Here is a 23,148-nt window from a genome sequence, read left to right as displayed (position 1 = left end):
ACATCCTCCACTGTGATTGGCTGAGAGCATCATGACCTCAACGTGACATGATTCGATGTACAAAATTATGGATAAATATTAAAAAAAAATTGGGCGGGTACTTACATATCTGCCAGGGTGTGATCACTGCAGGTGCCGCAAATGACATACTAGACCTCAGGTGGTGCGACTATATGTAATTTGTTATCAACAACAAATATACACAACCTGATCCTCTACCTATGACGTCCTGCCCCAGAATGACACAGTTTCCTATTCAGCCAGAGTGTGTAACATGTATTGCCACTAGTAATTCGTGGTTACTGCTCCCACATTATTGGTGATGCTCTTCACTTTACATTAATTGGGTAAGTCGACATATGGAAACGACATTTAACTCTTTCAACTACCTGCCCACGCCACTGCATGCTGGTGCTAAAGTTAACTTGCTGCAGAAGCCGTCCATCGTATGTTAGTGAGCAGGCAATGCAGCTCGTCACTGGCTATGCAATGTTGCAGCTGCCACGTGCTCTAATATGCTGCTGCTGGAAGCAACATTGTCACTGTATGCTGAAAAACAATTATAGCAGCAAGAATGTCAGTGATTAATTGGAAGAACGTTCTGAAAATCAAATATCATTATTAGTGCAAATATATTGGGCGGAATCAGTATTTTTGTGCTGTTTAAGGCTTTCCCGGCGCTGCATCTGCTTGATAGGATCCCGGGAACTACGCTGGATAATATTGTAGAAACCGCACAATATTTCAGCGAGACAACTGCCCGCTATCTTCAAGTGCTACTGAAGATGGCGGGCAGTTGTCTCGCTGAAATATTGTGCGGTTTCTACAATATTATCCGGCGTCATTCCCGGGAACCTATCAAGCATCAGTATTTTTGACAGATACTAATATTTGCAGATACTGGCAGCCTGTTCCTATCTTTTTCCTAACTTTTCAAATTTATGCAGCTACTGCTGTTTGCTGCTGCTGTTGCGGGCCGACAGGGTCAATACTCAAATGTCAATGGACATCAGGCATTTGACGAGGAGAGAGGGCGAGAAGAGCCAGCAGAGGTGGGAGGGGTCGAGAGAGAGAGAGAGAGAGAGAGAGTGCAGTTAGAAAAGAGTCCATTTACTTAAAAGATTAATTAACAAAGTTGTTGTTCTTATCAAGGGTCATGAGTTAAGATGTAAAAGATCAAAGGATGCAATAATGCCCACTGTCGTACTACTAACGATCACAATTATCATTGAAACCATTGCTTGCTTCAGTGTATTTCAAATAAATTATTTAAATCCTCGGCAAAGACATAACACATGTGCCCTATCGGGATTTTCATTTAAGTAACATTTTAAATGTAGCCTAGGAAGCTGAGGTGGGAAAACTGGTCGAAACTGCACGCTGAGACAAGCTGTAAGATTTTACTTTGACACAGTTAGTTTCTTGAAAACTGGCATTAAAGCCGTGGGGAGTGGCCGCGCAATTTGAGGCGCTATGCCACGGATTGCGCAGCCCCTCCCGCCGGAGGTTCGAGTCCTCCCTCGGGCATGGGTGTGTGTGTTGTTCCTAGCATAAGTTAATGTTACTTTAATTAGTGAGTAATTCTAGTGACCAATGACCTCAGCAGTTTTATCCCTTAGGAATTCACACACATTTGTACATTTTTGCATTGGCATTAACTGAGAGAAAGAATATCCCAACGTTAACGGATTCTGCCGACAGATTTACTCATGACATAACATTTTGATGAAAAAGTTTCTATTAGCTAAATCACACATGAAATTGAGGGAAGGAAATGCTATAGTAGCACACTCGCAGCGGCAACCACACAGAAAAGATTAAAGACAGAAAGAAATTAGATCGTCCCTGCACACACAGAACTATCACAACATTCGTGGTCGCTGACATCATGTTGACAAATGAAACACCCATTAACATTAAATAAGTGATCCGAAAATATTCACATGCAAAAACAAAAGAAAGAGCCCACATGTTTCAGAAGTTAAAAAAAGCAGCACGCACATGAGTTATTGAAAACGGTTGAAAGATGAGCAAGTTAAACACACACGGTTCAGAAAGATTAAGAGGAATGCAGTAGTGCCGGTGAAATAATGAACAGGGAAAGCTGAGGACTCGACTTGTTAAGAATAAATTGCAGTTCCCACGACCAATGCAAGTTTCGCAAAGATAGAAAATTAATGTGTAATTTCACATGGAAAAGAAGATCATTCACTTCGTCCAGTGATTGCGATTGGAAAACGATGGAGATGAAAGCTCAGTGAATGAAATACAAAGACGTGACACAAAGCACACGGGTAGAGGATAAAGAAGAAACTCAAATAAGTTGTGAACTACATAAGGAAAATAATTCCACGCACATAAAATACAGTTACAAATGATTCACTGTAGACAAGGAAACATTCTAATATAATCTAAGCATCCTAAAGTGGATGTCACTTCTAGTTCCAGTAGAACAGAGCAGATACCTGAATAAACCAAAAATCACGACAATTCTACAGTTGCCTACTCTAAAGAAATCGTGTGAATTGATTCAGACTACAATGCTGCAAAAGAAAATATCTCTGTAAGGCTGACACCCCTTATCATAGTTCGAAGTTACTAAGTATACTGAAGATGTTCACTAACCATCAAACCACGCAGGTACATGGAAGTGACCTAAAGGGTCCCTTCTACCACCAAACTAACAACAGTCAGATGACTTACGCAAATGGTAGAAAACTTTTTAGCTCGGCGAGGTTCCTAAACGTTCGCCATATTGTCACCACAGCCGGCGGGAACATTACACTAGTGACCACAATGGAAATACAAAGCAGACACACACATTCACTCACTCTTTCATGCAAGAGGGGACGGAGAGGAAAGAACACAGGAATATACACTCCTGGAAATGGAAAAAAGAACACATTGACACCTGTGTCAGACCCACCATACTTGCTCCGGACACTGCGAGAGGGCTTTACAAGCAATGATCACACGCACGGCACAGCGGACACACACATTCACTCACTCTTTCATGCAAGAGGAGACGGAGAGGAAAGAACAAAGGAATATACACTCCTGGAAATGGAAAAAAGAACACATTGACACCGGTGTGTCAGACCCACCATACTTGCTCCGGACACTGCGAGAGGGCTGTACAAGGAATGATCACACGCACGGCACAGCGGACACACCAGGAACCGCGGTGTTGGCCGTCGAATGGCGCTAGCTGCGCAGCATTTGTGCACCGCCGCCGTCAGTGTCAGCCAGTTTGCCGTGGCATACGGAGCTCCATCGCAGTCTTTAACACTGGTAGCACGCCGCGACAGCGTGGACGTGAACCGTATGTGCAGTTGACGGACATCGATGTTGTCGCCAGTGGTCGGCGGACGGTGCACGTGCCCGTCGACCTGGGACCGGACAGCAGCGACGCACGGATGCACGCCAAGACCGTAGGATCCTACGCAGTGCCGTAGGGGACCGCACCGCCACTTCCCAGCAAATTAGGGACACTGTTGCTCCTGGGGTATCGGCGAGGACCATTCGCAACCGTCTCCATGAAGCTGGGCTACGGTCCCGCACACCGTTAGGCCGTCTTCCGCTCACGCCCCAACATCGTGCAGCCCGCCTCCAGTGGTGTCGCGACAGGCGTGAATGGAGGGACGAATGGAGACGTGTCGTCTTCAGCGATGAGAGTCGTTTCTGCCTTGGTACCAATGATTATCGTATGCGTGTTTGGCGCCGTGCAGGTGAGCGCCACAATCAGGACTGCATACGACCGAGGCACACAGGGCCAACACCCGGCATCATGGTGTGGGGAGCGATCTCCTACACTGGCCGTACACCACTGGTGATCGTCGAGGGGACACTGAATAGTGCACGGTACATCCAAACCGTCATCGAACCCATCGTTCTACCATTCCTAGACCGGCAAGGGAACTTGCTGTTCCAACAGGACAATGCACGTCCGCATGTATCCCGTGCCACCCAACGTGCTCTAGAAGGTGTAAGTCAACTACCCTGGCCAGCAAGATCTCCGGATCTGTCCCCCATTGAGCATGTTTGGGACTGGATGAAGCGTCGTCTCACGCGGTCTGCACGTCCAGCACGAACGCTGGTCCAACTGAGGCGCCAGGTGGAAATGGCATGGCAAGCCGTTCCACAGGACTACATCCAGCATCTCTACGATCGTCTCCATGGGCGAATAGCAGCCTGCATTGCTGCGAAAGGTGGATATACACTGTACTAGTGCCGCCATTGTGCATGCTCTGTTGCCTGTGTCTATGTGCCTGTGGTTCTGTCAGTGTGATCATGTGATGTATCTGACCCCAGGAATGTGTCTATAATGTTTCCCCTTCCTGGGACAATGAATTCACGGTGTTCTTATTTCAATTTCCAGGAGTGTAAGAAGGAAGCAATGTGAAATAGGGGTAAGGGTTATGTGGAGAACAATGGATGATAGCTATACGTATATAAACATAAAACTCAGATTTCATCAGAACAGGCCTGAGATGACTCAGCGGTACCGATCACCAGCTTCCTCAGCCGATAGACGTCACTGGATGCCGATATGGAGGAGCGTATGTTCAGCACTCCGCTCTCCCAGTCGTTGTCGCTCTTTCTCAGGCAAGCAGCTCTTCAGTTAGCCTCATAGGGACTGAGTGCACCCTCCAACAGCGCTCAGCAGACCTGGACGGTCAGTGATCCAAGTGCCAGCCTAGCCCGACAGTCCTGAAAGTTGCTTATCAGACGCGGACAGATATTGGGACTGCAAAAGGCCGTTGACAAATACATAAACACTTTTTAAACTGTGACTTCTTAGACTTTTCCGGCGATTTTGTGACATCTCGTAGATTCGGGTGTACTGCACGTGGTCTGCGTTTATCTAACACACTATTTCGGCGTCGTACCTACAGGAAACACCTGATGAAGACGCCGAGGTACGACGCCGAAATATTGTGATAGATAAACTCCCACCACCGGCAGTATACCCGAATGAATGAGATGTCATCTTTAAACTAATTCAGAACGCATGTGGTTTCCAGCACAGCGTTAACAATGGTTCATATTCCGTTGCTCGTCTTTTACCAGGTTAATTTAAGTACCACACCGTAAATCAGAGGTGTGAATATGAGACGTAATAACAAGGTAACGCGAGAAAAATATCATTAAACGGTCCTCATAGAGACGTATCACCGCAATCTCTTGCTTATCAAACCCTGTAATAGACTTCACCGTTGTTGCACTCCATATTCATTATGTTGCAATTTTAACGGGCAAGACTGTATATCGTGCGCACACGAGCTCCAGCACACCGTTCCCAAAGTCCTTGTTATTTACTGTTAACCAGCGATTAGCAATGCACGAAGTCCCCTGCCTACTAGAGGTAGCTGTGTGGTCAGCTGCAGGGCCGTAGAGCTGCGCGCCACAATTACGTTTGCAAGTTGCGACGTGATGGTAACTGGACCCCTTCCTGCAGCAGCGTCAAAATTCAAGACAAAAGTTATCGCAATTGCTGGTAAACTAGTATAGCATCAATCCCCGTATGACGATGGAGAAATGGCACTAATTGATAGCGGTGTACCTGGAAATGGCCAATGTTACGGTTCATATTAGTTCCGAAATGCTTGCGTCTTCACCATTTTGGTAACAGTGACACGAAGCTGTCTGTGATACTATTTTATGAGAAACAAGATCGTGATCTCGTCGACTGTGTGGATTATGTAATGTTGATGCACTTCAGGGAACACGGGAATGAAGGATGCAAAAAAAGTCGATGTAAAAGTAAAGTGCTGTTTCGTTGAAACACTTCAAAGACAAAGTTGTAGTTGGTAAGTAATATCGTATTTGCTTGTTGTCAGGAAGCACCCATGATATTATTTAAGAGTAAGAGCGTCCTCTTACGTTGCTGGAATATGTGCTCCTCTTATCTTGTACGAATGTGTGCTGGACAACAAGAGAAAAGTAGCTAATACTCACTAGAGATAGCTTAAAGAATTCGTTCCTACAAAGGAATAATCAGCCATGAAATAAACAAAAGATGCGTGGAAAGAAACATTTAGAAAAGATTCATAACTAGGCTGAATGTTTTCCGTGTTGAGCTCCCACATGTGACGTTTTTTCGACCACTTGAAAAGTGCATTTTTTCTAGATAGTTAGTCTGATTACTTTTGCTCTCTCACCCTTCAAACGTCTGCATGAATTCACCATAGTTTTTATTTCCTACAGTTGACTTTTACTTGCAAGTTACTGAAGCAGCGCTGCATTACCAGTGTAGCACAGTACAATTTCTTATGAAATCACATGTGATGTTTAGGTCGTTGCATCACTCCTTTTTTATTCTATTTGATTTTTATATTCATTAAATTACCAAAGTTGAGTAGCTTTTTAACCTACTATTAGTGTACATTCTACTAACATAAAGAATCTGAAGCATCTCTGTCGCACATTGTCAAGCAGCCGATATACCAATGGAAATCGGTAGATGTGATGTAGATGTACAGACAAACACACATGCACAAGTTCCAAAAGACAGAATGATTTATTCAAGAGAAAGATCTTTTCTAATACGAGCAAGTCAGTATCGCGTTGGCTCACCTCTGGCCCTAATACAAACTGCTATTCTGCGGGCACCCATTGGCAGAGTTGGTGGATGTCCTCCTGAGTGATACAGCGCCACATTCTGTCCAACTGGCGTGTCAAATATCCATAGTTCCTTCTACCTGATCGGGATTACGGCCATCAAACGCGCCATTAGGACAGTATCACTCAAAAGAACATCCATCAACTCTGTCAATTGGTGCCAAGCCGAATAACTGCTTGCGTACGGGCCAGAGTTGGACTAACGTGAAATTAAATGTTCGGTTTGTGAAGCTCTTCTTCTTGGATAAATCTTCAAACTTTTCCCAAACTGTAGTCGTTTGTTTATCTGTCCATTTATATCACATCTACCGATTTCCTTTAGATTCGGAAATTTCTTCGTGGTGTGTCGTTTTTTGGACTTAGATTGTATTAGAGTGCATTGTTAAAAGTTGTATTTATTTTAGATTGCCCGCATCTCGTGGTCGTGCGGTAGCGTTCTCGCTTCCCACGCCCGGGTTCCCGGGTTCGATTCCCGGCGGGGTCAGGGATTTTCTCTGCCTCGTGATGGCTGGGTGTTGTGTGCTGTCCTTAAGTTACTTAGGTTTAAGTAGTTATAAGTTCTAGGGGACTTATGACCGCAGCAGTTGAGTCCCATAGTGCTCAGAGCCATTTGAAGCATTGATTTTAGATTAGGAAAACTGGTCCCGATCTGACTGACTGAATAGACATTTATACAGAAGTAGATGAGATACATTCGGCTTTGCTTTAGCCTGTCGACGACTATAAAGGTACGAATGAATACATACTTCTATTATTCCCAATCATCTACCAAATCACAGCAAGCGCTATCTTCATAACAGGTATCACACTGCGTTCAAACGGTTGCTTAGTTGCTTAGCACCCCAGTAGTAGGTCCTATGTGTATTTCAGGCCCCAGTGGTGTATGGACAGTGTCAGAAGCAGGAGCAAGCCTTGGCAGAAGGTCCATTACTGATTCGAAAAATGTCTCGTACAAAAGGCTGTCCACGTGGTGAAACAAAAAAAAGAAATAAATAAATAAGTGAATAAATAGATAAAAGTCAACTGACGCTCGATTAGGGGAACTGTCTACGGGAGAGAACCTCCGTATCTACCCGTAACGGAACGTCTGACTGAGGAATTCACGAGTGTGATACGATAAGTGACCTGAGACTCAATCCTTGAACAAGGTACGTGTAATACATCAAACGGAATTTCCTCCAAACATATGTCTGAGGAGTTACGTCTATACTGGTGCAGTTATGCGGAGAGGAATCGGTCGAGAGACTGTTGAAAATGGTCTTTCAGATCATGGTGCACACCTAGTTACAGTACATCACATAGCTCCATGCGGTCTATCAAATCAGACTTTCAAAGCAGTGCGTTCAATTAACAATATAAATATTGCAAACTTTAGGGAAAGCCTACAGCAGCTAGAATGGGATGAAGTGTATAAGGAACCCGATGCAAACTTGAAATATAACTTATTTCACGATACAATTTTAAGGGTATTTCAAAATTGTTTTCCCAAGAAAATAGTTAAACATAGTTCCAAGAAAACATATAAAAAACCTTGGCTAACTAAAGGAATAAGAATATCTTGCAACCGTAAAAGAGAACTGTATCTAACAGCAAGAGGGAGTACTGACCCCGAAATTGTTCAATATTATAGAAACTATTGTATGGTACTAAGAAAAGTTATTAAAAAGTCCAGAAGCATGTGTATCATGTCTGAGATCAGTAACTCTGATAACAAAATTAAAGCAATTTGGAATATTATTGAAAGGGAAACAGGGCAAACAAGAGCACAGGAAGACTTTAGTGCCATAAAACTGAATGACAAGTGTACTAACAAACAATCAGAAATCGAAAATATTTTCATTAATCGTTTTTTAAATGTTGTGGAGAAAACAGGATCTAGATCTTCACCAGAAGAGACAAGGCTACTAATAGAAGAGGCCATACCTGTGCAGTTTGAAACAACTGTAATTCCACTAACCTCTCCCTCTGAAATCAGTAAAATAATCAACTCACTGAAAAATAAAAGCTCTTACGGAATTTATGGCATTTCCAGCAAGGTACGTAAAGCTTATTCAACAAAGATACGTAGGATTTTCAGCCACGTATGTAATAGCTCTTTGGAGCAGAGTGTTTTCCCTGATAGACTGAAATATGCCATTGCAGAACAATTGCATAAAAAGGGGGATATGTCGGATGTCAACAACTACCGCCCAATCTCTCTTCTGACAGCTCTATAAAAGTTTTTTGAGAAAGTAATGTATTCAAGAGTAGCCTCCCATATTGGTAAAAATAAAGTACTATCAAAATGTCAGTTTGGTTTTCAGAAAGGCTTTTCAACAGAAAATGCTATATACGCTTTCACTGATCAAATATTAAATGCTCTGAATAACCGGACATCACCCACTGGTATTTTTTGTGATCTCTCAAAGGCTCTTGATTGTGTAAATCATGGAATTCTTTTAAATAAGCTAAATTATTATGGTTTGAGGGGGCAGTGCACAAATGGTTTAATTCATACTTAGCTGGAAGAATGCAGAAAGTTGAAATAATTGGTCCATGTAATGTTAAAACAAGAGCTGATTCCTCAATCTGGGGGGGGGGGGGCTATCAAGTATGGGGTCCCACAGGGTTTGGCCTTAGGTCCTTTACTGTTTTTGATATACATTAATGACTTACCATTCCACATTGTTGAAGATGCTAAGTTAGTTCTTTTTGCTGATGATATAAGTATAGTAATAACATCCAAACACCAAGCACTGAATGACGTAATTGTAAATGATGTTTTTCACAAAATTATTAAATGGTTCTCAGCAAACGGACTCTCTTTAAAATTTGATAAAACACAGTATTTACAGTTCTGTACACTAAATGATACAACTCCAGTTATAAATATAGACTTTGAACAGAAGTCTGTAGCTAATGTAGAATTTTCAAAATTTTTAGGTGTGTCCATTGATGAGAGGTTAAACTGGAAGCAACACATTGATGGTCTGCTGAAACGTCTGAGTTAAGCTACGTATGGCATTAGGGTTATTGCAAATTTTGTTGATAAGAATCTCAGTAAATTAGCTTACTATGCCTTCTTTCATTCACTGCTTTCGTATGGCACCATATTCTGGGGTAATTCATCGTTGAGTAGAAAAGTATTCATTGCTTAAAAACGTATAATCAGAATAATTGCTGGAGCCCACCCATGGTCATCCTGCAGACATCTATTTAAGCATCTAGGGATCCTCACAGTAACCTCACAGTATATATATTCACTTAAGTAATTTGTTGTTAATAATCCAACCCAGTTCAAAAGTATAGCAGTGTGCATAGCTACAACAACAAGAGAAAGGATGAACTCCACTATGCTGGGTTAAATTTGACTTTGGCACAGAAAGGGGTAAATTATGCTGCCACAAAAGTCTTTGGTCACCTACCAAACAGCATCAAAAGCCTGACAGATAGCCAACTAACATTTAAAAATAAATTAAAAGAATTTCTAGATGACATCTCCTTCTACTCATTGGCTGAATTTTTAGACATAAATGAAGGGAAATAAACTTAAACGTTAGTGTCATCCAATATTTTGTGTAATGTAGTATCTTTTATCAACCTGACACGTTCCACATCATTACGAAGTGTCGTATTCATGATCTACGGAACAAGTATTAATCTGATCTAATCTAATCTAAACAGACTACGGACGTGTACAAGCTCACTGAACCTTACGTCAGTAGCTCTTAACAACTGTAGTATTGGTTTACACAATGGCCCAGTCGTGACTACTTACACTATTGAAGACTCTTCCTCTTGTGAAACAGGCTTCATCCGAGAAAGTGGTGAACTCAGGAAAGGGAGGACTGACAGTGCGGCGTTGAAGCATCACTGAAAATTTCGTGTCTCGTCAAAGACGCTTCATTGGAGAAACCTATGCACGCAGGTATATGAGGCTCGATGCCTAACAACTGTATCACCCACGGACACAACGCGACGCAAAAGAGCAGAAGCAGAAATCTGTACATTTTGCGGATGTGGAGGGTTTCCGGTATTTCTTGCCATGTGGTACTGTGCCTCGAACCCATTTCATGGTCAACTGATCGAGTGCTTCACACACATTAGCAATCACTGCTTAGCCTATGCCAGGCTCCATACAGATCCCTTGTTCACCTAGTTCGTTTCACTGCCCCAGCTGCAGCACTGTTAGAATCGTAGAGATGGACCGATACGACACGCAGTATCTTGAACAGTTTTGCATTGCGTGGTCCGTAAATGAAAATAAAGTCTGCCAAATGGGTCCAGAGCTATTTCATTAGGAATGAACGACTGTTCACTGGAGATCAGAAACGGACAGACTACGAGACCTGTGTTGCGGATTGCATACTTCACAAATTATGACACGTTCCTTCCTTCCCAGTGTGAGAAGTGTGGCGCTGAGATCGCCTCCTATGCGTGACTCGTTCTTTATTCCTAAACCGTGCAGGGAATGATCAAATCCGACCTGTCTCAACCCACCTTGAAATTTTTCACACGGGAAGAGTACACCGAAAGAAACGCACAGTCAAAATTTTTAGCTGTTATGGCGCACTGCAAATAAGTTCTAAAAGACATTAAGGTCACTCTCTTTTTCCACAAGATGAACCACTTATAACAGCAGTTTCTGGATGTCTTCCTGCCTATGGAACGAATCGGTGAATAAACGGAAGCATTCATGATAAGAGAGCGTAGCGCTGTGTTCCGTGAAGTCCAAAGTGCACGCACGTGTATTTTAAGTACTTAAATTATACAAAAAATGCCACAAGTTATTATCTTAATAACTTGCACTTCATATCGATAGCTAAGCTGTTGCAGATGTATTGGTTATTCAAGTGACTACCAGTGAAAGCAAAATCAAGGCAGGGTATGATGTTAGTATGATGTTACATTCGTGACGGTTCGATGAATCGGGACTTTAATTTGTTAACATTAAGTAGTTTATAACAACTCCTGTAGCAAAATTCTTAAAATAATATTAGAATATTGTACATTTTACTAACAATGAAATGGTTTCTTGCTTATTCTGCGCAGTCGTCACCAAAAAGTGGGTGTACTACTGGACGACACAAACAAACATTTTCTTTCTCGAAGGTTTGAATCTCATTATTAGTTCCGAGTGGAATCTTACTTATACTGTATTAACAATCATTTCCTCCTAAAGTCAGAGCTGTCGTTATACCGGGTCATGAGTCTAATAAAGTAATGAATTATTTTCTGCATCTGGTAACGAATCATTTCGGATGCATTTTTCCAGATTTTACTACGTCGATTGCAAGATGTCTGCAACTAAACCGTCGTATTTTCTATTTTTAGTCGTAATTTTCCTTGAAGTCGTTAGTTTAATGAAGACAGATATAAAACTGCGGAAGCAGTAATCCACTGATAGTTATCACTGGCATTGCAGGAGTACCTATACAAATGTGTCATACCATTCATCGAATGCCCACTGACACATTTTTCGCTCGAAATGATAAAGTGTGGTTTGCGGGCAGTTCGTAATTGAGACATAAATGATTGGTCTTATAAACGGAATTTTAGGAGATAGCAAAAAGACTTGCGTTCATATCAGCTACGAATTTCTCTATAGAATTACGTATCAATTACATCTCCCTTTCATGTAAACTTGAAGTAATCTTCAGCTTCCTTTTCCATATAATTTCCTCCATCTGGTTAACCAGATCGAATAAGCGTAGAAGGTAATGTTCATTTCACTTACAATTTAAAGGGCTGATTTTCACAGATATCCCTTGAAAACAGTGCAATGAGCAATGAGCAATGAGCACATTGCTGAGCGTAATGACCCCTGCACCAAGCGTCTCCATCCCGGACGGTTGCCAGCTTCTATTAGTACCTGAAATATATATATATATATATATATATATATATATATATATATATATATATATATATATATATATAACCTATTATCGGCTCGACGGTTTCTTATTGGTAGTAGGTGTGTGATGATAATGTTCTGGTAGACAGTATATATGGCCATTAAAATTGCTACACCAAGAAGAAATGCAGATGATAAACGGGTATTAATTGGACAAATATGTTATACTAGAACTGACATGTGATTACATTTTCACTTATTTTGGGTGTATAGATCGAAAGTAATCAGTACCCAGAGCAACCACCTCTGGCCGTAATAACGGCCTCGATACGCCTGGGCATTGAGTAGAACTGAGCTTGGATGGCGTTTGCAGGTACAGCGGCCCATGCAGTTGCAACACGATAACACAGTTCATCAAGAGCAGTGACTGGGGTATAGTGACGAGCCAGTTGCTCGGCCACTATTGACCAAACGTTATCAATTGGTGAGAGATCTGGAGATTGTGCTGGCCGGGGCAGCAGTCGAACAGTTTCTGTATCCAGAAAGGCTCGTTCAGGACCTGCAACATGTAGTCGTGCGTTATCCTGCTGAAATATTAGTTTCGCTGGGATCGAATGAGGGGTAGAGCCATGGGTTGTAACACATCTGAAATGTAACGTCCACTGTCCACAGTGGCGTCAATGCGAACAAGAAGAGACGGAGACGTGTAACCAATGGTACCCCGCCGGATGATACGCCAGTATGGTGATGACAAATACACGCTTCCAATGTGCGTTCACCGCGATGTCGCCAAAAACGGATGCGACCATCATGATGCTGTAAACATAACCTGGATTCATCCCAAAAATGACGTTTCGCATATTCGTGCACCCAGGTTCGTCGTTGAGTACACCATCGCAGGCGCTCCTGTCTGTCATGCATGGTGAAGAGTAACCGCAGCAAAGATCTCTGAGGTGATAGTCCATGGTGTTGCAAACGTCGTCGTACTGTTCGTGCAGATAGTTGTTGTCTTGCTAACGTTCCCATACGTTGACTCAAGGATCGAGACGTGGCTGCACGATCCGTTACAGCCATGCGGACAAGATGCCTGTCATCTCGACTGCTAGTGATACGAGGCCGTTGGGCCAGCACGGCGTTCCGTATAATCCTCCTGAACCCACCGATTCCATATTCTGCTAAGAGCCATTAGATCTCGACCAACGTGACCAGCAATGACGCGATACGATAAACCGCAATGGCGATAGGCTCCAGCCGACCTTTATCAAAGTCGGAAACGTGATGGTACGCATTTCTCCTCCTTACACGAGGCATCACCACAACGTTTCACCAGGCTATGCCGGTCAACTGCTGTTTGCGTATGAGAAATCGGTTGGGAACGTTCCGCAAGTCAGCACGTTGTAGGTGTCGCCGCCGGTGCCAACTTTGTATGATTGCTCTGAAAAGCTAATCATTTGCGTATCACAGCATCTTCTTCCTTTCGGTTAAATTTCGCGTCTGTAGCACGTCATTTTCGTGGTGTAGCAATGTTAATGGCCAGTAGTATATACTGTCTACCAGAACATTATGACCACAGACCTACTACCAATAATAACCCGTCCAGGTAATAGTAGGGCCACCAATAAAGGAATGACTGCTAGCCAGACACACGCATGGTGCATGTAGTATGCCTGAGTGTGCTGTCTGTTTGTAGACTGGGGACCGTGTGCGATCTAATGGAGTATGACAGACGTCAAACTGTGACGGTCCAGTGGCTCAGCATGAGCATTTCAGAAACTGCACGACTTGTGAGGTGTTTGAGGACTGCTTTGGTGCGTGTTTTTAACATGTGGCGAAACCAAGGCGAAACGTCTTGGGATTGGGCGTCCAACCCTCAATACAAATATTGAATGTTATAGGCTGGGCAGGTCGGTTGACAGGACAACCGGCGAAATGTGGCGGAACGAAAGTCACATTTTAATGCTGGACAGAATACAAGTGTGTCTGAATACACTGTGCACCAAATATTCATAACGATGGGCCTCCGCAACTGACGACCAATGCATAGGCCAATGTTAAGACCACGGAATCGCCAACTATAGCTGATATCAGTAGGTGACCATCAGCTCTGGACGTTGGTGCAGTGGCAGAGCGTTGTGTGGTCTGATTAATCCTTCACCATGACCTCTTCACCATGCAGATGGGATGGCGCGAATCCGTCGTCTCCCTGGGGAACAGCTCCTTGACACATGTATGGCGGGATGGAGACAAGCTAACAGCGGCTCCATTATGCTCTGGGGAACACTCACGTTGGAATCCGTGGTTCCAGTGTAGGTCGTGAAAGCACCATGACGGCCAACATATATAATCTGCAGACGCGTTCATCATGGTGAGGTTTCCCGAAGTTAGCGCTATTTTTCAGCAAGATAATGCGCAATGTCACAAGGCCAGGCGTCAGAGTTCATCGCCCCCTCCTCGGAATTTAAGGGAATTTTGTAACTTGTGTGTGCAGACGTGGTTCCAGCTCTCTCCAGCATCCTACCAAGGCCTCATTACTTCCATGCCACATGGCGTCACCCCCCCCCCCCCATACCCCCCATGTTATAAATTACGATACATCAGCCCATCATATACCGAGTGGTGATCATTAAAGAGGTCCAGTGCGGGCTGCGTGCTAATGCCTTAATTCAGAACCAATTTAAGCTGCAAATAAATAAGTTCCAATTTTGTCCACCAAGTGCAAATCTGGCGCTGTCAATACAAGAGAGGTGTGTAGAAATGTTTCCGTATATTAGGAACTGCATGTGGGCAGAAAATGTCGAACACCCTTACAGAGTTTGTTTAATATGAACACCGGGGATGTGGACGAGACGCTGCGTCCATAAAACGACGTGATGTATAGCGCCAGATTTTCACCCAGTGGCGAAAATTCTACCTATTTTTTACCGGATGAAATCGGTTCTCCATTGACTCATTAGCCTATCTACCTATTCTAACTGCCATCTAATAGTTGCAGCCCACACTGGATCTCTGTAAGTAGCTGTTCCTTAACAATAACCACCCAGTACCATTGGACTGAGCTTTAAAATACTCGAGGGTTCCAGACCACGAATCCTTACGGAATCTATTGGTCTCCATCATCCTTGAAAATTTACTTCATTGGCTACTAAACACCTTTCCTGACTACACACAAAAAGTAAGAAAATGTCCAGCTTTTCCTGCGTACTTCAATAAACTGATAAATATTTCTCAGATGAGAAGCTACAGTGACACTAGTGAAAGGAGAATGCTACACGCTAGAGGTACAGGATCATGTTCAGTCATAACAGCATCGGACAACACACACATCACTGGCATAAAATACAGCCCTGTTGTGAGTGCAGGCATATAGAGTACCTTAATCACGTTCTTGACGTAAAGTGTAGTTTTAAAGAAAAGTCTTGGTTATTTCCTGAATCGAAAACTATTAATATTCACCTTTCGTGATACAACTACTTGCCGTGCTTTAAGGGGCTCCGGAACGCCCTACACTTGCAATGTTAAAATAACGCTTATAAATTACATCTTTCCTCACAAAGAATTTGAGGTAGGAAGTGGAACTTTTTACAGATTATTTATTGGAATATGGGCTACAACTTAACACAGGGATTTTACAACATTTTAGTTCAGTTATTAAAGATGATTTTTTTTCAATTGTAATAAAAGTTCACAACATTTTTTTGCAATTTTTTATTTATATATTGAAAAATATACAGTTTTTTGGAAAAAGGCTGTGTTAAATTATGCAGAAGGTACTGTGTAACATTTACTGAAAGTTTGAAACAAATATGTTTGGAAGATCCTTAGAAAACATGTAATTAGTATGAGAAAATAAAAGTTTTGGGAATCGAGCGACAAAGATTGGATTAACTTTTTAGTGCATTCTAGGTCCATAGGATCGATTATCTTCATCCTCTGCAAACTCCTCCTCCAGCTTCCTCTTGTTCCTCCTCCTGCTTACTCTTGCTTGTATTTCTAGACTCTTTACAGCCCTGTCTGCAGCCCGAAGGCGTTCCTTGTCTAAAGCAAGCATCGCTCGTACCATGTTAGAACCTATCTTCATTCCCATATTTCTAAATACCTTGCACCTTACAATGTTGCCATACCTTGCACCTTACAATGTTGCCATCATTGAAAGTCGCAACAGCATCATACACACCAAAGTGAAGTGTTTCTATTCCAACAAATACAGTGTTGGGGATTGTCGACTATATAACACTATTTACACTTTCATTGGGGTTTTGAGTTTTTCCGTGAATACACTTCTTCAACAGTTCAGGTGCTGCTAAGTCTCTGAAAATAGGTTTTATCACCTCCATTACTGCATGAGGCAGACTATGCTTATGAGTGTACACTTCACCAGTTAGCAATCCTTTGTTATATTTACACCAACTGTCTTCTTCTTTGGGACACAAGCTATGTTGGGGATTTTCATCGGTTGAAGAAGTATGAAAAAAAAAGAGCCCAAACAGCCTTCTTCATTTCGTCGACACTTTGTGTATTTTGCCTAATAGCCATTCCATAATACTTCTGTATTTTGTCAATTACACTGTCAGTTAACCTTCCCTTCCCATCCAACCCTTTACCATCACTGAGTTTTTGTTTTTTGTACGAAGCTTTCAGTCGCCGAAGTCTTGTTCCCATTCGCTTCTGTACGTGTCCAATACACTCCAATTTCTGCACTACAACATCATCACCATAGGGCTTCAGTCCTTGAACATGTTTGAAACTTTTAGAATCACCGTCACCAAGGAAATTAACATATCGCACAGCGCCAAGTGGGTCACGCCCATGTAGAACACATTTCAAAAATATTTAAAAATAGTTGTAGTCTTCGGAATGGAACAAATTATATATCTATTAAAAGGTAATAGTCTGCAGATTCAGAAAACGCAAAAAAGTAAAAATTGATCTTTTCATGATTTTGAGCCTTTCTGGAGCCCCTTAACGGCTGTTTCAGATGATTATATAAGGTATCCGAATTGATGAGAAGGCGTTCTTGGTAGTGATTGTCAGTCCGAAGCCTGAATTGATATAACACCCCACACTTGTGCATCCTGGGTAACCATCTTTCTCTCTCAATAACCACAGCAGGACGACATCTATTTGAATCCGCTTACTGTATTCTGCAGTTGGTCCCTTCTAAAATATTTACCCCTCCCCCCCCCCCCCCACACACACACACACACTCACGCACACTTCCCTCCAATGCCAAACAGAGAATTCCTTGGTGCCTCAAAACGTGTGTCCCATCAACCACACTTCTTTTCTCCCCATTTCGCGTCAGTACCTCCTCATTACTTACCCGACCTACACATCTTCAACTTTCATGTAAAGCATCACATTCCAGAATCTGTTAATCTCTTATCGCGTGAAGTGCTTATTATCCACATTTCGCTTCCACTCAAGACCACATTTGAGACAAACAGTTGCAGGAAAGGGGTCCTAAATAGTTAAATTGTTGACAGACACCTCTTCTTCGGAAATTTTGTCCTTGCTGTAGCCTGTCTGTGTTTTATATTCACCCTGCTTCAGTCTGCATCAGTTATTCTGCTGCACAAACAGCAATACTGACCTACTACTTTTATTGTCTCTTTTCGAAATATAATTCCCTGAGAATCGCCTGATTTAATACGACCGCATTTTTTAAAATTTGTTTTACTTTTGTTGATATTCATCTTCTATTCTTTCAAAACACTATCCATTCCTTTCGGTTAATCTTCCAAATCCTTTGCTCTCTGTGACAGGATTACTATGTCTTCAGAAAACCTCAAAGTTTTTGTATAATATCCCTGAAACTTAGCTCCTTTCCTAAGCTTTTTTTGGTTTCCTTTGCTGCTTGCTCATTGTACAGATTGAATAACATCGTTGATAGGCTACAGCCCTGTACCACTTCCATTTGAGTTATGGCCTTCTTTTCATGGCCTTCGACCCATCTAATTTCAGTCTGATTTACGTAAATACTATATACAAACTTCCGCTTCCGATATTTTACCTGCACTGTCTTCGATTGTTGGTCTTACCTTAACCTATCTTCTAAGGCAAGGCATATGTTCCTAAACATCCACGGAGCCGAAACTGACTTCTCTGTGTTTGACTTCCACATATTTTTCCATTATTCTGTAAGTAATTCGTCTCTGTAGCTTGTAACGATGACTTATTAACTGATGGTTCAGCAATATTCACAACTGCCAGCACCTGGTATCTTTGGAATTCAAATTATTACATTCTTCCTGAACTCTGAGGATATGTCGTTTGTCTCTATCTTTCACAACATGTGGAATAGTTTCGCCGTTGCTCGCTCTCGAAAATGCTCCTATAATTCTCCTAGAATACTCCAGGACCTTTGTTACGACATACATCTTTCAGCGTTCAACGAAATTCTGCTCGCAGTATCATATCTCTCGTCTGATAATCTACTCCTTCTTCCATTTTTGCAATATAATCCTCGTTTCCCTCGTAAAATACCTTTATAAATTGTTCCCAATGTCTCTGCAATCTTCCTAATGACATTGTCTATCATTCCCCGAGTTATACATCGTCCTAGAGCTTGGCATTCATCCTCTACCTATGTATAACTAGCCATTTCACTCCTTTTGTACATCTCATTTGCTAGAATATTGTAATCCCTTACGCCAGCTACATTTGTTGTATGTTTACATTTTACCATTTCATCAAGTAGACTGATTATCTCCTGTGTCATCCAAGAATTTCTGTTAAATCTTGTCTTTGAACCATTTCCATCATTTGCAACTATCGCTATTTTTACTCTTAAAGCCTGGTTCCGTCAAAAGTTGCAAATTCTCCCTATGAAACATTCAACCATCTCTGTTTCTTTCAAATTATCCAGCTGCCACCTTCTTAACTTCCTAAAATGTTGCAATTTCCTAAATTGTAACCAACACTCCACAAGCAGTGAACTACGTTCAGAGTCCATGTTTGCCATGAAAATGTCTAAGAGTTTAAAATCTAGTTTTGAAATCTCTGCCTTATCATTGTATAATCAGCCTAAAACTTTCCAGTGTCTTCAGATATCTTCTTGTATGAATCATCAACCAAGTGTTAGCATTGTTTTAAATTATTTTGTGTGCAAATTTCAGGAATTCGACTTCTTTTTTCCCCCATTCCATATTCTCGCTCCATTTTTTTCTTCTTTCCTCTACTATAGAATTCCAGTCACCCAACCACAATTAAGTATTTCTCTGCTTCTGAACAATATCTTAAATAGCATTATACATTCTTTCAAGCTTTTCATAATATACAGCGCTGCAGGGGATATAAACATGTAAGTTCACAATACGAGCACAACAAGACCATAAGCCTAAATTACAAGATCTGATGAGTCAATCAGACTGAATGTTGCACCTGCAACTACTGAATAGGCTGCTGCCTCTCTTTGGGAAACACATGTATGTCTCATATTTCCACACATACCACCGGCCGTTGTGGCCGAGTGGTTCTAGGCGGTTCAGTCTGGAACCGCGCTGCTGCTAAGGTCGCAGGTTCGAATCTTGCCTCGGGCTTGGATGAATGTGATGTCCTTAGTTAGGTTTAAGTTGTTCTAAGTCTAGGGGACTGAAGACCTCAGATGTTAAGTCCCATAGCGGTTAGAGCTATTTGAACCATTTCCATACATACCCCTCTGTGACAGTTGTACTTACTTTATAGCTATCTATAACCTTGAGCCACCCAAGCCACCCGTTCTTGATAAGGTCCATGGGTCATAAGGGGATGTTAGGGTGCAAAATTTTAACAGCATAGCGCTTTTAGTCGTTGATTTTAATGTTGTCCGACGAGGTAGAATTTCTATTTATCGCTTTCTGTGTGGTCTTAAACTGGTGGACAACTAAAACTTCTAAAAAAATTGCTTTGGATCCAAAAAGGGATTCTTGTTGTGCGATTAATTTCTTCAGTTTAAACATTAGATGTAGTGTCTGTCTGGCCCATTAAATTTCGGGAGTGCAAGCGAATCAATGCTACTTCTTCCTCTAATGTTTCACACAGGCAGGCGCCAGTGACGTTGATCGGCGTCAAAAGAGATAAGATATATGCATGGTGAGCGTGGTGCCACCGCCAGACACCACACTTTCTAGGTGGTAGCTTTAAATCGGCCGCGGTCCATTAGTACATGTCGGACCCGCGTGTCGCCACTGTCAGTAATTGCAGACCGAGCGCCACCACACGGCAGGTCTATAGAGACGTACTAAGACTCGCCCCAGTTGTACGACGACTTTGCTAGCGACTACACTGACGAAGCCTTTCTCTCATTTGCCGAGAGACAGTTAGAATAGCCTTCAGCTAAGTCCATGGCTACGACCTAGCAAGGCGCCATTAAACATATCTAGAGAGAGTCTCACTTGTATCATCAAGAATGCTGTATACAAATGATGGATTAAAGTTAAGTATTCCAGCAGCTACGTACTTTTCTTTATAGCAATTATTACGTATCCTGTTTCAGACCTAGCGCCACCTGCGTGAGTTGACGCGTGCATTTCGGCCTCGTCTTGCAACACAGTGTTGGCTCTTCTGCCAACACTACAGTGAGGATGAATTAGAAGAATTTTTAAATGATCTGAGTTCCATCCATAGACGACTCTATAGGGTTCGAGTAATGCGGATGCTTTACATTCTTGGATGTTTTGGTACGACGCAGAGATGATGGCATTGCGGGACGTGCAGTACATCGGAAACCGATTGATATTCACGCGCAAATAGCTATCTCCTTCCTTCCGAGATGATGAGTGTTCCCAGAACTCGGAACTCCGGTGCACAGAGCACAATTAATTTCTGACCAGTGCAGCCTGGAGGACCAGCTTCTACACTGAAGGAGGGTTCTTGAAGTCAATGGGCATTCTCCACAGTAGATTCATAAGGCACTACGAATGGCACCAACGGTGGGTATAAGGAATGCAGAAGAAGGCACGGAAAGATGACATATGAGTGCGGCTTTTCATACATCTGACAGACGATAAGTACAGACCACGAGAGAAGGACAGAGCACCGCAAGTTCAGCGCTCTTTTACAGCCTAATACATAGGCTGTGGCTGAAACCTGTGTTGACACCTAGCAGCCTGTAGAGTACGAAAACGCCAAAACTCTTAGCCTCGAATTCGTCTTTCTGGGACTCAGTAGTGAAAGAAGCAACAGAAATACGGGTGGCGGCAAAAATTAGTTAACAGAGATTGCTGCTTCACCTTGGATAAATCATGGAAATCAGTACTTCCTGTAATAACCTTACAAGGGCATCACCACAGTACAACTCGCAGTGATACATCGATATCCAACCGTAACTCGACCGTTCAGTCCCAAATCGAATTGATGCATATGTTGTACCTCTCTGCAGCCATTCAAAGCCTCTGGCGCCTTCTGTTTGTGTGGCCGCTTCCACAGTAGACTGGTCCGCGAGTTTAAAAGGACATAGCGAGTACATGACCGACGGTCATCCGGCTCACTCTGAAGATAGCTCTACGACGCATTGCCGAAATGTCACAAGCAGAAATGGAATTCATGTGGCTTCAGGCAAGAAATTTAATGGAGCAGTCACTGCGGTGCGAAAACAGGAAATTGCACGTAGTGAGTGTCTAGTTGACACTGCCACATATGCTGTTTTTGGAACATTTATTTTCTGCAGTATTCGTAGATATACTTGCTTCAGACATTTAAACATTTTTCATTAGCAAAATTCCACTCAACAGTCTCAAGAACGTTGTAGTGCCTACTTTATTACACTACCTGTGACAAATCGATCAGTACACTTCTGTAATACCGGTTATAGAAAAATACTGTCAGTGAACGGAAAATGCTGGATATATTCTTACAAGGGAACCTCCCCAGCGCACCCCCCTCAGATTTAGTTATAAGTTGGCACAGTGGATAGGCCTTGAAAAACTAAACACAGATCAATCGAGAAAACAGGAAGAAGAATTGTGGAACTATGAAAAAAATAAGCAAAATATACAAACTGTGTAGTCCATGCGCTAGATAGGCAACATCAAGGGCAGTGTAAACTCAGGAGCACCGTGGTCCCGTGGTTAGCGTGAGCAGCTGTGGAAAGAGAGGTCCTTGGTTCAAGTCTTCCCTCGAGTGAAAAGTTCACCTTAAAATGGCTCTGAGCACTATGGGACTCAACAGCTGTGGTCATAAGTCCCCTAGAACTTAGAACTACTTAAACCTAACTAACCTAAGGACATCACACACATCCATGCCCGAGGCAGGATTCGAACCTGCGACCGTAGCGGTCACGCGGTTCCAGACTGAAGCGCCTTTAACCGCACGGCCACACCGGCCGGCAAGTTCACTTTCCTTACTTTCGCAAAGCTATGATCTATCCGTTCGTTCATTGACGTCTCTGTTCACTATAATAAGTTTAGTGTATGTGTTTTGCGACCGCACCGCAAAACCGTGCGATTAGTAGACGAAAGGACGTGTCTCACCAGTGGGAACCGAAAACATTTGATCGCAAGGTCATAGGTCAACCGATTCCTTCACAGGAAAACAAATCTGATATATTCTATACGACACTGGTGACGGCATGTGCGTCACATGACAGGAATATGTTGTCGACACACCTTACTTGTACACTTGGCGAATGGGTAAAAAGATTCATCTACCTTGCCCGATTTGGGTTATCTTGTGGATGTGATAATCACTCCTAAAAAAGTGATGAAAACATAAGT

The sequence above is a fragment of the Schistocerca cancellata genome, chromosome 1 (genome assembly GCF_023864275.1).
Source record: "Schistocerca cancellata isolate TAMUIC-IGC-003103 chromosome 1, iqSchCanc2.1, whole genome shotgun sequence".
Classification (NCBI taxonomy): Eukaryota; Metazoa; Arthropoda; class Insecta; order Orthoptera; family Acrididae; genus Schistocerca; species Schistocerca cancellata.
The sequence above is the reverse complement of the archived record's forward strand: the minus strand, read 5'-3'. Positions refer to the sequence as shown.